The sequence below is a fragment of the Pipistrellus kuhlii genome, unplaced genomic scaffold (assembly GCF_014108245.1).
Source record: "Pipistrellus kuhlii isolate mPipKuh1 unplaced genomic scaffold, mPipKuh1.p scaffold_m20_p_19, whole genome shotgun sequence".
NCBI classification, from domain to species: domain Eukaryota; kingdom Metazoa; phylum Chordata; class Mammalia; order Chiroptera; family Vespertilionidae; genus Pipistrellus; species Pipistrellus kuhlii.
Window position 1 is genome coordinate 15,658,092 of NW_023425504.1, and position 13,828 is coordinate 15,671,919.

Genomic DNA, 13,828 nt, shown 5'->3' on the forward strand with positions numbered 1-13,828 from the left:
AAGGAACATAGATCATGGATTGACTATGTATTAAGACTAATGTTGCTTTTACAAAAGCATTATAAGAAGATTCTTTCAACAGCTATATACTTGACATCTTTTATGTGGTAAGAATTAGGATGAGAAACCATAGGGTGAGGGTTTGGTGAAAAAGTAATTTTCGGATGACAAGTATGGTTAAATAGTACCATTATTACTCAGGAAGCTTTAGAATCACACTATATAGCATTTTCAGAGCAGAATGGATTTTCATTTTGTTGGACAGTTTTATTACAGATATATTAAAAACAGGGAAAATTTTCTCTATGATGCTATATTTCTTAAACTCTTGTTTTCTCTCTCCTGAATCTTTTTAAACTTAAATTCCTCACATACTCTATTTAACACATTAGTCCTGAGCCACAGTCAGATGTTTTACCTTTTTCAGTCACTTACTCTTGTACTCTTTCACTGATTGCCTTGATGACAATTAATTCATAAACACCCAGATTATACTTAAGCTCTGTACCAACAGAAGCAAATTATGTCTAGCCTCTGTAATGTGCAAACATGCACCTTATATCCAAAAGAGCAAAAAGTGGAAGTTAAATTGCCTTGTTCAATATTACAAGGCAATGTATTTTCAAAGCATTTAAATTAAAATTTGCTTCATGAAGTTAACCAGATCCATAATGAAGAAAGAAGAGGTTTGTGTAAGCTGAAGGATGACTTAGAAATAAAGTGGACAAAGCAGAGTACCTAATAATTGTATATCCCATAAAGAACAGCCAATCTGTTATTGGCTTAGCTGATCAGCTGAGTGGCATGTAATTCCAAAGTTACATCAGCAAATGCCTGGATTTAGAGACAAATTCTTTTATATCCCACAGAATGGAGCCCCCATGTGTTTTATCTAACACAAATAGAATGATGTCTAAACGTTTATGAAGTCCAGATTTTTAACTGACAAAAAAAGCTCATAATAACAATGCCAAGTTAAATCCTTGAAATTAAACCTATAAGACAGGTTATTCTCAGCAGAGCTATGTATTATATTTTGGCTTATATTTCCTGCCAAATTATAAAGAATCCATTGTGTATATACTGCTTCTAATTTCTCTCTCAGAAAGGATTTGATATTTGAGCTCCTTTTGCTGACAGTGTAACTATATACCATTTGATGAAACAATACTATGTTCAATGAAAGAGTAAAAACTTTTCTAGCTAAGTTATATTTATATTATGACAAGATTTCAAATAAAAAAGTATGTTATTTGTTTTTTAAAAGAAAAACTCCTTAAACGAAGCTATTAATTTGTTGTATATCTCAGAACTAGCTTGTTTTTAAACTCTTTATGTACTGCCCTTTATACCACAAATATGCTAATTTTCTAATAGATATTATATATATATTTTGATTTCAAAAAACGCTATAGATTAAAAATATTTCAGTTATATGAAAGAGTATTTTCAAATTCTAATAAGAAAAACTGCGTTAGGCCAGAGCAGGAGAATGTTGTGATTAAAGGTGCATTTGAATTAAAATTAAGTTCTTAGTCAGACTTTACTTTTATTGCAGTCCTTATCAGTAATACTTTATGAGTATAAGACAAGATAACAATGATTTACCCTAGGGATATTAAACTCATTACAAAATCATTTTAAATATCTGCATGTAGTGAAAAATGTTAAATTGCATGAAAAAATATACAAGCTGGGGAGAAGTGTGTAAATATTCTCTTTCTAGCCTTTAACATTTATTTTAATATCTAGCATACTCACTCTCTAGAGTTGCTAACTCCCATTAGAATGGATTAACTGTTATGATTGTTTAAGTTGATTTTCTGTTTATCAGTTCTTATTCAGCAAATGGCAAGTTTGCTGACATAGCAGTGTACCCTAGATTTATCTCCCAGATTCTATCAGTCCTTTAATTCAGTGCAGGTCTATCACAACGAAGACCTTAATGCAGCATTGTAAAATTTCTAGAAATTAAATTAGGGGATTTCTGTTGTTTGGGGGCTTTGATGGAAACAATCAGATAAGAATGAAATGCAAATAGCCTTGCTTAGTCTTTGAAGACATTTTTACATGGCTTTTACTACATACAATGTATTAGGAATCAGAGTACTAGGCAATCTTAAAGAACTCTCATACTTCTGAAGGGTATTTTTTTTTTTTTTACAAAGGTTTACTTCTGCATATAATTCATTAGCTTATGCTTCTTGATTCAAAGCAATCAATCCCTTGTCATCTCTTTTAAAAGCCTCTTTTTGTTTATAAAGCTTACCCTTTCTTTCTACCCTATAGATTATCTTCACTGCTATTCTACCATAGCCATCTTTTCAACCTTATAGTTAGATCATGTGAAAAATAGATTTATTTATTTTCAAATTTGGATTCTCCCTAATTCTGTCCTCTATATATTATAACATATCATTGAAAATTGACAGTAATAACATGATAGAGTGGAGGAAGTGTAATAAGATTTTAAAATAGCTTTACTTTTTATCCTGAGTGAAAGAGGTACTAACTTTTCTACACCTACCTGTTCCTAATGTGCTCTTTTCCAACTCTCTCAAGCCTACTCTTAACTATCAGTTTCTTCCTTTGTACTCATCTCCTCCCCTTGGCATATAGAAATACAGAAGATTGTCCATTTTAAAAAATATATTTTATTGATTTTTTACAGAGAAGAAGAGAGAGGGATAGAGTTAGAAAAGTCGATGAGAGAGAAACATCAATCAGCTGCCTCCTGTACACCCACTACTGGGGATGTGCCTGCAACCAAGGTACATGCCCTTTACCGGAATCGAACCTGGGACCTTTCAGTCCTCAGGCTGATGCTTAATCCACTGAAACAAACCGGTCTTGGCAATTGTCCATTTTTAAAAATCTTCCATCTTCCCTAAACTAGTAATTCTGTATAGCTATTACACTATTTCCCTCTTTTCTTTCATCACCAAACTTCTAAAAAAAAGACTAGTTTTGGATGTCTTCCCACTACCTTTCACTTTCCAATCAACCACAATAATTTTTTTTGTCCCTATTACTTTACTGAAACTGTTAAAGTCATCATTAATTGCCTTTTTTGGTTTTAAACCAAAGACCCATACATTGCTAAATCCAGTTGCCCCTTAAGTAACTTTCCTACTTCATCTACCTTCAGCAGTTGATATAAAACCCCTTCATCCCAGAAATTCTTTCTCTATACAGTATATTTTTTTCCAGGTTATCACTTCCAATCTCATCTCTCAATCTTCTTTGGTGATTGATTTTCTTTTAAATATTAATGTTTGCCAGAAGTCTTATCTTTTGTCATGTCTTTTTGCTCTATATGTTTTTCCAAATAAAATATGCCACCAAATGACATTATATTATATTTATGCTCATATATAGCTTCAAAACTCTATCTGTATTTTAGGCATATACTTATGTAGAAATATCCACCAAGTACTTCAAATGTAGCATATCCCAAATTGAACTCATATTTACCCTATAATCAGAATCTATTCTTCCTCATGTATTCCACATCTTATTTAATGTCATATATTTATTCTCTTCTCAAGCACCTAGAGTTAACATTGACTTCTCATTCCCTTTCAATATCCACATCTAATATTTCACCTAGCTCAACCAATTTTAACTCCTGAATATCTCTGGAATAGTTTTAAAATATGGTTTTTATTGAATTTTAGAGAGAGAGGAAGGGAGAGGGATAGAGAAATAGAAACATCAGTGAGAGAGAAACATCATTGATTGCCTGCCTGCTGCACGCCCCATACTGGGGATAGAGCCTACAACCCAGGCATGTGCCCTGACCTGGAATCAACCCAGTGACCTCTTGGTTCATGGCTGACACTCAATCACTGACCTACACTGGCCAGCTTTGGAATATTTTTATCTTATCTGTTGCTACCTATACTATTAAAGTTGTTCAGAACAGGCTACCTCAAAATATGCTATTTTGACACATTGTTTATTTTGAGTTAAAGTCATTAGAGAAAGGACAAATGTAGGAAGGGCTCTCTGAGTTTCCCCTTTTTATTTAAAAGCAAGTTATAAAATATTTCATGAGAAAGGTACCCTCCCTGTGCCAAAAAGAGATGAACATTCTTATCAACTGAGTCTAGTAGTTTGTGTCAAAATGGATCTCTACAAACAAACCTACTAAAATAACCTTTATCTTTTATTAGTTTCCCTGATATATTTCTGAGTGAGGTTTCCTGCATCTAGCTCAACCCCTTTGTCTTGTGTATTCCCCACAAATTTAACATTCCCTTGTTCTAGCTGCTTCTTTGGATCTTGATTTCCCTTATGAAAATTCTTGTGATACCCTTGAACTATGAAATTTAAGGTTGGTGACCATATTTATATGCTGAGATGGTGACATGCCTGGAGAGGGCACCTCTCCCTCTCCATACTTTACCTTTTCTATTTCTTCCATTTGGCTGTTTCTGAGTTGTATCATTATAATAAAACTGTATTATCAGTACTTCACTTTTCTTTGTTTTGTTCATCATTCTAACAAAATATCAAACCTGAGATGGGATTATAGGAGATGAATCCAACTTGTAATATATTAGTCTATAGAACTTCAGAGAAATAGAACTAATGGGGTGGAGATATAGATGTATCTATCTCTATCTCTATCTATCTATCATTTATCTATCTATCTATCTAACTATATTTATCTATTTATATCTCTATATCTATCTATAGAGATACTAGCTTAGATATATATACATATAGATGATAAATAGAGAGATAGATAGATAGATAAATAGATAGAAGATAAATAGATATTAATTATAGGAATTGGTTCACATGTTAATGGAGGCCAAGAAGTCCCATAATCTGCCATCTGCAAACTGGAAAATCAGGAGAGCTGTATTATATTTTAGTCTGAGTCTGAGGGCTTGAGACCTAGGAGCTTTGATGGCCCAGGAAAAGAAAAAGATGGGTGGCTCAGCTTAAGAAGGAAAAGAGAGGGAGAGACAGATCTTGCCCTTCCCATACCTTTATAATTCCATTCAGGCCCTGAACTAATTGGATGATGCTGGCCCACAGTGATGTGGGCAGATCTCTTTACTCAGTCGACTGAATAAAATGCTAATTTATTTCAGAAACACCCCTAAAACCTCACTCAGAAACATTTTATCTTGGGCATCTCTTTGCCCAGTTCAATTGACACATAAAATTAACCATCATACCCAGGGAATTGGTTCACTAATTGCATAAGAAAAGTGCAAACTGATAAGAAAAAAGTAAAATATAGAATCCTTGTTATCTGTAAGAGCTAAAATGAAATTAGAAGAGAATGCTGAGTTGGACATTGATGCTGGATCAAGCTCACCTTTCAATCAGTCTGACATCCTGAGCTTCCACCCCTTACCTCAAAGGGAAATATTATGCCAGGACAACAGATAGTGCTTCAAAGACTCTGGACACCAAAATGTAAGTCCATGGGGCGTGGGGTGTGCAGGGGCAGGGGAAGGGTACACATACAAAAACAAAACAAAAAACAATAAACAAACAAACAAAAAACACACCAATAAAAACAAAACAAAACAAACAAACAAACAAAAAAAACTACTGACACCAGGGGGTAGTATGTGAAGAAACTTTCTCATTATATGGATTGGTATCATCAGCTCCCTGAAGAACCTGCACTAGAATGGATTGTAAGAGTGACTAATTTTAGAGGTTTTGAATGCTATAGACCACATGTGTCAAACACAAGGCCCGCAGGCCAAATCCGTCCCGCCAGGCCTTGCAATGTGGCCCGCACTGCGCTGTCATCACTGCACTCCGCTGCGTTTCCATCACAATGACAGTTTATGACTGTTCAGTAAACCATTTGGCCCGCGATTTAGGCTGGATTTTAGATTTTGGCCCCTTCTCTGATTGAGTTCGACACCCCTACTCTAGACTGAAAGAGCATGCTCATGTTGAAGCAGGACTCACAGGCCAGTTAGGAATAATTGCATATGGCTAAACATGGTTGTTGTGTATTGGTTTGATATTATTTCAAATCCACTTGTTTATGACTTAAGTGAAGCTGTTTTAATTCATTTGTTTATGCCATAGATAAAAAAGTTGCTTTGATACAAGTATGAAGTAAGCTATGTCAGAATGTCATCATCCCATCTGTAGTCATAGATAAGCACTGAACTTGGGTAAGGCAGCTCTTCCCTAACCAAAAAGCTCTCCAAAGACTCTTGGGGCACTAGTTCCAATCTTTACAAGGTGACTCCTTATAGTCAATGGTGAGAAACAATGCAGTAGCCCCATAAAAAAGATCAGCCTTTCTGCTTACACCAGCATCTTTGTTCCCTAGCAATGTATTCTAAGCAAAAGAGACATTTGTTTTGCACTGGCAGCTAGAAATGAGTACTTGGTTGGTCACCATCTCTCCCAAGTGTGTCTTTGTATAAAAAGGTACACCTGTTAAATTTGGACTTTATTCCTTCCATCTTCCTTTGCTTTGATCAAATTTGTTTGGAGTTTGTTATTTCTTTGTTTGGCTTATTAAGATGTATTACCCTGTATGCTATTGACTTATGAAATTATTCTAATTCCAACAGGAAAGCTGTGTTAAATAAATTGTTGGCTAAGACAGAATCTGTCATTCAGTATTACTTTGTCACCTTTCCCAAAACAAACAAACAAAAACAACAACAATGATCTAGATACACAATAAGTGTTATGAATCAAATTGAACTCAGGTTCTAAGGGACTGCTGCTCAGAGCTGATGAGTTCATATCTCTACACTGTTGGGTCTAGAGAATAGAGCATGGAGCCACAGATGATTATTTTTGGACCTTAAAATCCAACAGAATTTATTCTGCTAGGTTTTGGACTTGATTAGGACTGGTGGTTTGTTTTTTTCCTCCAATTTCTACATTTTGAAATGGGAATGTCTATCCTATGTCTATATTTTGGGAGCAGGTATCTTATCCAGTAACACAGATTCATAGCTGAAGAGAAATTTGGCCTCAGAGAGGCAGTCTCACCCACTCTTGATTTATATGAGATTTGGGATTTAGAGTTGAGGCTGGAACGGTTTAAGACTTTTGGGCTTTTGAAATTAGGATGAATGTATTTTGCATGTAAAAAGTACATTTTACATTTGAGGGGTTCAGAAGGCATGATGTTATGGGATTGAAAGGGCAGAGCAGGACTGACTCCATTTTGTACTGTGTCTTCCATCTTGTGTAACTATGTCCCTGACATGACCACAGAATGTATCAGTTACCCAACCCACCTTTAAATCAGCCAATAGAAATGCAGAGGTAAGTAACCGGTGTAACTGGACCCTGGCTCTCACCCCACCAATCGGAACCAGCCAACTCAGTGGTCCAAGCATCACCCCACCACCCAACCCTAAGCCCTATAAAAAGATTGTACTTTCAGAACTCGGGGCTCTTTGCATCCTGCCGCTGCATCAGTAGAGGCGGAGAGACTGGGCTCGAGCTTGAATAAAGGCTCTTTGCTTTTGCATCAGACTTGGCTCCCTGGTGGTCTTTGGGGATCTTGAAATCTGGGCATAACTGGATAAATTATGTTCCCCTCAAATTCGTATGTTGAAACCCTAACTCCCAATACTTCAGAATTTACTCTATTTGGAAATAGGACCTTTAAAGATGTAATAAAGGTTAAATTATGCCATACTATTAGGGATGGAAGTAGGGTATCCTCTTTCCCACTTGATGCTAGGGGTCAGGTCCTTATGATATCTCCACAAAAATAAAATAATTTTATGAGACTCGCATGGGAGGATGAGTGACTTTTATTTGTGCAAAATTACATTCTTGGGGTTTCCAAAGTCACATTTCCCTTAATCCAGCCCTGGAAGAAGTGCACCTGGAAATTCTGTATAGCTAGAAGCAAAACCAGTGTCCAGAGTTTTCCTTTCATAGTGGAATTGAGTCCAGTGTAGCATCAGGCTAGTTGCAGTCCATTAGTCCATTGTGTAGGGTCCACATGGTTGTCAGCCATGTGGGTGAATGCAGAGTAACCAAGAGAGTCATCCTCTGCAACAAGAGTCCCAAAAGTCCTGACAACACAAGAGAGCCAGGAGCCAATAGGGCAAAAGAGCAAACTTCTTTTTTTTAAGAGATTAAATATCTCAAATCTTCCCATACTTACAGTGGTCAATTACCTATTCCCAGGTGTGACTGACAGACAAGTACCCTCCCTATGTCACCTAAACCTTACTGGGCATGTGTCTCTTTTCCTCCTGTCTAGACCCTTCCCCCCAGGGTTCTGCAGGAAATAGATCAGTGGCTTCTGGGGGAATGTTAAACTGCAGCTTCCTGGAAAAGCTGTACAAATGGCATGCCTATAATATTTGGCCTTTCCTTTGCTCCTTTCCTGTTATTAATAACAGTTTAATTATAATGGCATCATTATGAGTAGCTTCTAATTTAATCTGACTGATGTCCTTATAAGCAGCTGAATCTGGACACACAGAGAGACATCAAGGCTGTGCAAAGACAGAAGCAGTCACTTAGATGAAAGACTATGTGAGGACATAGCAAAAAGGCATCCAGCTAAAAGCCAAGGAGAGAGACCTCAGAAGAAACCAAAACCTATGGCAACTTGATTTTGAACCTCTAGCCTCCAGATAAGTGACATAATTAATTTCTGTTGTTTAAGTCACCCAGGCTGTGGTATTTTGTTATGGCAGACCTAGCAACTTAACATATTAGGTTATTGCTGAGGAAACAACCAGTCTGGTGAACTGGATAAAAACCACTGTAAAGTCAGTTTACCCAAGAAGGGGGCTGTCTGATTCCCTCTATAAATGCCCAGTGGAATACCCCAGATGAAGCAGTTGATATGCTTCCTATGAAAGCCACCTGGGACTAGCTTTATGATGACGGGGATATTCACCCTGGATATGCCCTTTACCCAGGTTATAATAAATACTGTGATTAAGGAGATTTCTTTTGCATAGGCATCTCATGAAACTTACTGCTGAGAAATAGAACAAAAATCCCAGAAGCTTTAAGGGATTTGCTGACTCAGCTTTCCCTTATGGTCTTATAGATGCTAATAAAAGCATTAGATTAATTAACAAACGAATGAGGAGAGGCAGAGGGAAGAGTCAAGGGACTCATTTCAGCAGGGAAGAAATCTTTAGATAGTTATTAAGAAATGGTATGCATGAAAAGGACACTGATGGGGTTCAAAAACAAAAAGAGCTTAACATAGCACTATGGAAGGTTAGGTGAACCACTGGGACTTCCTGCTAGCTCTCAACATTAAAAGGCCTCAAAATAAGTATGCTTAATTTACTCCAGTTTGGAAGAATTTAAAAAGCTGGAAAACAAAAAATATCATGGGAATCCATCTGGAATTGCCTGAGGCAACAATCAAGCAAATTTACAGGTCTCTTTGATCACTTCCAGTGTCCCAAAGCCTTCTGCACATGAGTAAGTAAAATGGTCATAAGGTAGAAAAGAGATAATTCTAGGATTCTGTGACATGGAGCCTCATGCATGTGGCACCAAAATCTGTTTATAAGGCCTAACCCAGGCTGCAATTATTAATAGATTGAGAGAACATGGGAATGTAAATGTTGATAGGATTAATGTGGAATTTTGGGTGGAAATTGAAATGTTTAAACAGGCTTTATGTAAAGGTTTCATGTATCCTTTACCTGAATGTTTTATAGGAATAAATATTATGTTTGACAGTGAGACATTTTCTCTACCTAGTACTGTAAAATCAAAACCTGTTGAATGAGCACAAATGGAGGCTGTAGTTAGGAATGTAAAGGTTGATGTAGTCAAAGTGAAAGTCTGGACAAAAATGGGTTTGAATAGGCTTTATGTGATGTGGTTGTATCTCTTTTATCTAAGAATAAAATGTAATATGGGGATGGATACTGTATACGACTGGGGAATATTTCTCCTACCTACATTTTAAAACAGAGTACATGTATTGTTAGGGTCATTGAAGGAGGAATGCACAAGACAAAAAGGGGTAAAGAATTATAAATTTAGCCAATGTTGAGCGTAGGGTCAGCAATGGGAAGGAGAGGTCCCTGATCTAGTGTCCTCCTTGGCTGGCTCAAGAGGTCTCATAAAGAAGGGCGGCCTACTCAAAGCCTACAATCATGTCACCCAACTAGGATTTGAAGATAAGCCCAGGCTGAACTGCCACTGCCTTCTGCTCTCCGAGTAGCAAACTCGGAGTGACAGAAGCCAGGGTATTGGCTCCCTTTCTCCATGGAACCCTCCAGGGTTTTAGCGCCAAATGTTAGGGTCACTGAAGGAGGAATGCACAAGGCCAAGAGGGGTAAAGAATCATAAATTTATTATTATATCTGCTAGCAGAAGGGCTAAGGCCAAAATGGCATCAGCAGCACAGGGGGAGCAGGATATTTATGTCTCTTGTAAAGGTCAGAGTAACTGGTGGGACTAGGTGTAGGTGGGGGCCAGGTGTAGGCAGCCACTGGAAATTGGAAAAGGTAGTTTACTGGAAACTGAAGGCTGTTAATCATAAAACCTACAATGAGAATAACAAGAAAATCACTGGGAGGGGCAAGAGCTCCCAGAAGGGCATAATGGAGAGCAAGAATGTAACTAAAATTTCAAGGAGGGGTGAGTGCCCCAAGAAGAGTATAATGGAGTGCAAGAATGTGCCTAATATGCATATCTGCCCTTCAAGAACTATTAATTGGTAATGCTAAATAGGAATGAATAAAATTGCCTGAGATTACACATTATATTGTAGAATAAAACCTAGAGTGCTGTTTTGGACAAATTCTTTATGCAATAGCCAAATGTGGAGCCTCGACTAGAGCTTATGGCAAAAGCTTGTGATTGCTTCCCAGCAATGACTACTAGAACTTTGGACTAGAAAATTTTTATTTGAGGGGCAATTACTAGTTTGTTACCTAACAGTAATTAAAACTGCTCTTCTCTCCAAAACCGATTTGGCTCAGTGGATAGAGCGTTGGCCTGTGGACTGAAAGTTGCCAGGTTCGATTCCCATCAAGGGCATGTACTTTGATTGTGGGCACATCCTTAGTAGGAGGTGTGCAGGAGGCAAGTGATCCATGTTTCTCTCTCATCGATGTTTCTAACTCTCACTTCCTCTCTGTAAAAAATCAATAAAATATATTAAAAAAATATTTAGCCCAAAAAAATCACCAATGAATATATGAATAAGTGGAATAGCTAACTGATCGCTCTCTCTCTCTCTCTCTCTCTCTCTCTCTCTCTCTCTCTCTCTCTCTCTCTCTCTGTAAACTAACTCAGTAAAAATTTCTAAAAAACTGACCTTATAATTAAAGGGCATAAAAATTTTAAAAATGGAAATACCCATAATGTCGTGCGTGATAGCAGATACATCCTCAAATGGAGAGGATAATGCTGAGAAAAGTTTCATAATAAAATGGAAATGTATTTTATTTGCTAATGAGGAATATGCTACTGAGCAGGGAGTTACTCAGTGTATTAAGACTTTCTCCCTGGGACAGACTTTGGAACAATGTACAGATCTGCCAGATTCTATAGCCCTTAGACATGCGCTATAAATAGCTATTTGGTCTATGGATGGCATTTCCAGGGTTTATGAGCAACAACCTATTTGCAAGGTCATCACTGTGATTAAAGAAGACAAAACCAGCCAGCACAATGGGCTGAGTTGTATGTTTCTTGCTATGATATTTCAGATTGTACTGACTCATGGACAGTGGCCATTTGCCTGGCTATATAGTGAGGCAGAAGGGCAATAAAAAATTGGCCTATGAAAGGTATGCCCATATGAGGCATGGTCCTACGGAAATCACTGTGAGAATTTGAGGGGTATATTACAGTAGGTCATGTCAATGCCCATGAGAAGAACCCTCTTTTAGTTCGAAAGGAAATTGGAAGCAACAAGTAGATATACTGCTTATTTAAGGTCACCTGGGTCCACAGGATAAGTGGATATATAGCTATTATAGCAATGCATAGAGAAAGCCTTAATCTAGCCATGTTCCTCTTGCAGCCTGTGAGGATAAAGTGCCAAGAACTGTTCTAGCCCTTTATTTCTGTGGTCTTCTTCTAAGGGCACATAACCTTAGTCTAACTGTATTAAGTTATTTTTGTTATTGTAACAAATTACCATAGATTTAGTGGTGTAAACAAGAGAATTATATTCTCTTTCATTTCCAGGAGCCAGGAATCCAAAATGAGTCTTACAGGGCTAATATCAAGGTGTTCAACACTGTTGGTTCCTTCTGGAAGCTCCACGGGAGAATTTGTTCCTTACCTTTTCAGCATTCCTTGGTTTCTGTTTCTGTTGCCTTCTCTGCCTCTGTAGTCTACTTTCCCTCTATCTTCCTCTTACAAGGGCACTTGTGATTACATTTAGGGCCCACCCTGACAAGGAAGGTAATGTCCCCAACTCAAAATTTTTAACTTAACCAAAAAAATTCTTATTGCAATATAAGGTTAATTTCACAGGATTGAGACTAGGACATGGATATTTTTAGGGCCATTATTCAGAGCACCACACTAAAATAAGAAAAGAACCCTAACTTTTCTGCCAGCTCCCTTCTCCAACCACTCCACCCCCCATCTCCCACTGTGGCTGCACCATGCTAGTGCCCAGTTCTGTGCTCCTGCTAAGGTAGCACCGCCTTCTCCTTCCAGCTGCCATCATGATAATGTACAAGGACCTCAACAGCCATGATATGTTCTCCCATATCTACAAGATCCAGGTGATTGCAGATGGGCTGTGCTTGTAGGTAGAGGGGATTATGTTCGGTAGCACAGAGGATAACATTGATGACTCTCTTGTTGGTGGAAATGCTTCCGCTGAAGGCCTTGAGGTCAAAGGTACCAAAAGCACAGTAATCACTGGTGTTGATATTGTCATGAACCATCATTTGCAGGAAATCAACTTCACAAAAAAAGCCTACAAAAAGTAAAAGATTACACAAAATCAATCAAAGGGAAACTTGAACAGAGACTAAAAAGAAAAAAGCCTTTTATGACAGGGGTTGCAGAACAAATCAAGCACATCCTTGCCATTTCAAAAATTACCAGTTCTTTATTGGTGAAAACATGAATCCAGATGGCATGGTTGCTCTGCTGGACTACCATGAGGATGGGTGACCCATATGTGATTTTCTTTAAGGATGACTTAGAAATGGAAAAATGTTAACAAATTTGGCAGTTTGGATCTATCACCTGTCATCATAACTGGCTGTTACTTTTCATCCTCACACCAAGACTAGAACAAATGGAACTGATGTTATCTTGAGCTCTTCATTTATTTGACGTTCATTCATTTGGATCAGAGGCATTGTTTTGAGAAAAAAAAAACATGTCATGTAGGTTGTTTAAAAATAAATGCATTTAAACTCAAAAGAAGAAGAAGAAGAAGAAGAAGAAGAAGAAGAAGAAGAAGAAGAAGAAGAAGAAGACGACGGAGGAGGAGGAGGAGGAGGAGGAGGAGGAGGAGGAGGAGGAGGAGGAGGAGGAGGAGAAAAGAAAAGAAAAAAAGAAAGAAAGAGCTCTAGTTGGTTTGGCTCAGTGAATAGAATGTTGGCCTGCAGACTGAAGGGTCTCGAGTTCAAATTCAGTCAAGGCCACATACCTAGGTAGCAGGCTCTATCCCTGGCCCTGGTCAGGGTGGCTGCAGGAGGCAACCAATCAATATGAGTTTCTCACATCAATGTTTCTCTCTCTGTGTCTCTCCCCCACCCTTCCACTCCCTCTAAAAATCAATGGAAAGTATCCTCAGGTGAGGAATAACAACAACAACAACAAAAGTGAGAAAAGAAATCAGATGTGTCCCAACTGACTGATATTCTATAAAATATCTAGCCATTTCTCCTCAAAA

General features: G+C 37.7%; 1 pseudogene; it reads left to right on the forward strand.

The window, feature by feature from the left end:
• The first annotated feature begins 12,641 nt into the window (after positions 1-12,641).
• LOC118722043 lies at positions 12,642-13,346 on the forward strand (annotated as a pseudogene).
• The last annotated feature ends 482 nt before the right edge of the window (positions 13,347-13,828 follow it).